Source organism: Bison bison, unplaced genomic scaffold, assembly GCF_000754665.1.
Source record: "Bison bison bison isolate TAMUID 2011002044 unplaced genomic scaffold, Bison_UMD1.0 scf7180017864508, whole genome shotgun sequence".
Lineage (NCBI taxonomy): Eukaryota > Metazoa > Chordata > Mammalia > Artiodactyla > Bovidae > Bison > Bison bison.
In genome coordinates, this window is record NW_011495064.1 from 10,385,687 (window position 1) to 10,390,544 (window position 4,858).

Consider the following 4,858-nt stretch of genomic DNA (forward strand, 5'->3'; position numbering starts at 1 on the left):
TGATATTCTGTTCAGTAGGGATAAAATAGAAGGCATCATTGGGCCATCTTTGTTATGTTACTTCCAAAATGTGGGATCCAATTGCTGTCCGTGAGCTATTTATACTGTGCCAATTCCTCCTTGTTCTTTCACAGACAGAAATTAATGTATATCATAGACACACAGTAGAACCATAGCAACTGAGGGATGGGGAGGAAGACTAAATGGGAAGAACTAAACGACAGGAGTTTATATCTTCCTCACCTCCCACTAAAGTGCTAAGACATAGTGGAATTTCCTTTTTCTTGGAAAGACTAGGTGGAACCCTGGGAAAAGGGGACTTGGGAGCTAAACTTATTGACCTGGCTTTCAGGAAGAATCATGTAAGCAAAGACAGGTAGTTCTTAAGGTTTCTATACTTTCCAACCTGGGATCCTGGAAAAATCTCCATACAGAAATAAAGTATGTTTTTGACTACTTCTTGCCTCTGTCTCATCTCTAGGAAAACTAAGCACCCTATAAGATACTGAATGGGGTGGTCCTATGAACCCTAACAAATTGCATAGACAAAAGAACGGAGCCTAACGCCCAGCAAACCCTACCTTTGTGACAAAATGGGTTGGCAAGATGTGGGAACGATTTCTGGGTGGGGATCTGGGAAGGTAGTATGGGATTGTGTGAAGTGACCAACAGAGTCGCCTATGAGTAGAATTGTGTCAGTTCAGGTCCTCCCAGAAGCAGACACCAGGACAGAGTTGGAAGTGCAAGAGACTTGTTAGGGAACACTTGGGAAAGATAAGGGGTGAGGAGGACAGGTTGGGGGGGCCTTGAGACTCTGTGGAAATCTGATGCCTGGGAAAAAGATGGAGGGAGATTGAGCAGGAGGAGCTTCCATATGAGGTACAGCCCTGGGAAAGTCTCAGCTGGCCCACCAGCTTGCATGCAAAGGGTGCCCCACACTAGCAGAAATGGCCAGGCCTCGAACCCCCAACAGACTCTCACTGACTGGGAGCTATCTGGGGAGAGAGTAGTCTGGGCTTGAACACTATGGCGGGTCCTGAAGGTACTGCAGCTAAAGGCAGGCAGCTGACTACACTCCCACGGCCAGCTCTCTCCTGAAGAGAGATCTGTGCCATCACTCCCACAGCCACCACCAGAGCTTTGGTCCAGCCCTCTGTGTTTGAAAACATGTCAGGAAGCCCTTGGCAGTATTAGAAACATCAGTGGTTAATCTCTGTGAGCCCTGGCAACCTGGAAGAGAGCCCAGGAAGCAGGGGCCACCCTGTACTGCCTCATCCCTCAGGCATGCCCCCTCAAAAGAGTGATGAGCAGCTGGTGGAAGACTTGCAGTGATAGAGACTGTAAGGCTTTACGAGAGTGAATTTTGAGGAAAATCTAGACACCTATGCAACATGGGGAGTATCAGAAACAAATAAATAATAAGGATGTTCATGTTAAAACTAAGATGACTTAAATTGAGGTGCCTGGATAAGCTTCAAGGAATCCACAAATTCCCTTCAAGTTCCCCACAAATCATATGTAAAACATTGTGTGTGTGTGTGTGTGTGTGTGTGTGTGTGTGTATAATAAAGGGTGCAAAACCTGAATCATCTCAGAAGAAATCATTCTCCCTCCTCTCTCCAGAGAAAGAGAGAAAATAAACTGTTTACAAGAGAGGGAACAGGAGCCCCGAGGCCTTCAGAACACAGAGGTAGGGGAGCCCCGGGAGATCCAGAATGGCTGCCAGGAAACTTGAAACAACTTTGGAACAAAACCATAATTCACTTCAGGCACCCAGATGAGTTAAAGTTGTAGAACATCTTTAAAGATGTTTGTGACAGTAAAAGCACCCAATTCAGGATTAAGGGCTGGGCTTACTCTTCATTGGAGAGATGAATATTTGTTAGCTGAAGAAAATACTAAGCTTAATTATAGGTCAAGAAATAATATCAGCTGTGGAGTATGGACATTCTTGCAGAAATTCAAAGACATTTTCATTTAGTCCTGTGTAGGCACGTGGCCTCATACACCATGAAGGTGACTTAAGAGCCATTCTGGCTTTGGTAATTCTCCCTGCATAGCTGCATCGATCCTTTTCATGAGTAAATGGATCTTCCCAGCTCTGAAACCCAAGAAGGGGTTTCAGTCAAGTCTTCAAACAGAGGCAGGCAAGGTGGAGACACATCAAAAATGTTCTTCTCCATCTTCAAAGGTGAAGGGAAGGGGCTTCCCTGCTGGCTCAGTGGTAAAGAATCCACCTGCTAATGAAGGAGACACGGGTTCGATCCCTGGTCTGGGAAGATCCCACATGCTTCAACTTCTGAAGCTGCAACAAGAGAAGCCACCACAATGAGAAGCTGCGCACCTCAACTAGAGAGAAGCCCAAGAAGCAGCAGAGACCCCGCAGGGACAAAAATAAGTAAAAAAGTGAAGGGAGAATCTGACTGCAGAAACTGCTTTCCTGAATCCCATAGGCAATGCTCTGAAATGCCCTCATTAAGCAGCAGTTAGGAAAACAGGGAGGAAGAGAAATGAGGCCATGTATGTGCGTGCTAAGTTGCTTCATTCATGTGTGACTCTCAAAGAGGAAGATCTCCTCCTCCAGGAGATCTTCCCAACCCAGGGATCTAACCCATGTCTCTTACATCTCCTGAACTGGCAGACGGATTCTTTACTACTAGCACCACCTGGGATTCAATACAAAGTGACTGTGACCTTTGGTTCTTTCTCAAGCAGTGCAGTTAGGAAAAAAGGCTGCTAATTAGAAATGCGACCTCCTGTATCAGCAATAGCAATGACATGAGCCCCACTGTGGTTGCTGCCCTGACCCTGCCTTTCTCTGCTGGCATGTTAGCAGCATCTATTCCACTAGCTTCAGAGATTTTCACACTGACAGATTCTAAGCCAAGTCCTCTGCATTCTGTGCATGTGTCCTTTGTCTCTTTCCTCTTCTTTTTATGTCCAGTTTCCTTTTGTTCTCCATTCTTTATTCCAACATTATTTTTATCCCTAGAAACTCTCTCCTCCTAACACACACCCTGCTGAAATCTCTAAGTTTTAATCCCACTACTCTGGATGCCTTCTTAGTACACCCTTTAATAAAGAGAGTGAGGCATAATAGTGAAACCCCACCATCCCTAACAAATTTCCTTTCCCATCTCAAGTTCGCTCTTGCTCCCTCATGTATCTGCTCACCCACTCTTTTCTTTAATCCCCTTCCCAACTTCACCGCCCACTCACCCATTTTCCGAAACTAAGAGGACTTTCAGAGCAGGGCTCCTGAGTTAGTGCTAAAACTCAAAAGAAACAGCTGCAGCAAGAAATCCAGACACTAGATTGGGCTGAGAGAATAGCAGGCTCCAGAGGGACTCCAGGATCCAGTACTGTCATCTCCTAACCATGCCAGTATATGAATTTAAAGAACAATGTTAGCACATGAATAGGCCATGGGACAGAGTGGAGGAAGTAAGGTAAGGCAGTGCGTGCTCACTGCTCACAAAGCTCTTTCTGGATCTGGTCGTGCTCCTCTGCCCATTTCCTCATTGAAAAGGGACTCACTGACCCATACCCACCTGGAGAAGTACCTGTTTTGGCAGAAGTGTCCTATGGGACAGCAACTATTCCTCCAAGATGGCAGCCACCTGGGCTGGTCCAGACAGTCAAAAAAAAAAAAAAAGATTCTCTTATGGGTGATTATGAACATGATTCTGTGTTGACCTCAAGAATTTGGGGACAAGCCAAACACTATCTCACAAAGAGAGGTAGAACTTTTCTGCTAATTTTATACCTACAAGAATTTGACAGCTAATGGGGGAAGGATGAGAGGAAGGAATAGTCAGGAGTTTGGGATGGACAGGTACACACTGCTATATTTAAAATGAATAGCCAATAAGGTCTATTGTTTAGAACATGGAATTTTGCTCAAATGTTATGTGGCAGCCTGGATGGGAGAGGCATTTAGGGGAGAATGGATATATGTGCATGTATGGCTGAGTCCCTTTGCTGTTCACCTGAAACTATCCCAACATTGTTAACCAACTATACCACTATACAAAATAAAAAGGTTAAAAAAAAAAAGGATTTGATAGCAGATGATTCAACTTCATCCACTGGAGATTTGTCATGATATAGCAGGCACTCTGTGGGGGAGAGGAGGGTTGGAAACGTAAATTTCAATAGCACATGGTGTCCACCCTCAATAAATTCACAGTCCAGAGGGGTAGACAGATGTTCATCATAGTCCAGGGGGAGGAATGTAAAAACAGAGATGCTAGAAAGAATTCTTGATGTCTCACCACACAAAATGTTGTAAAAAGATAACAAAATCTTAAGTCCAATGTTTTCCTCAATGGCAATGCACATATAGTCACTCACAGAAATGTTTTCCCATTGATTTATTTATATTTATATTTATTTTATTTATTTATACTTATTTATATTGATTTATTCTCTCATTGATTTATTTCCACAAACTTCTGTTTTCTCGTATCAGATGGACACACTTGCTTTAACCCTCTTTCAGTTGTTGATTTTTCAATTGGGTTTATTGTTGACTTTCAGTTCAGTTCAGTTCAGTTCAATCGCTCAGTCGTGTCCGACTCTTTGCAACTCCATGAATTGCAGCACACCAGGCCTCCCTGTCCATCACCAACTCCCAGAGTTCATTCAGACTCACGTCCATCGAGTCAGTGATACCATCCAGCCATCTCATCCTCTGTCGTCCCCTTCTCCTCCTGCCCCCAATCCCTCCTAGCATCAGAGTCTTTTCCAATGAGTCGACTCTTCGCATGAGGTGGCCAAAGTACTGGAGTTTCAGCTTTAGCATCATTCCTTCCAAAGAAATCCCAGGGCTGATCTCCTTCAGAATGGACTGGTTGGA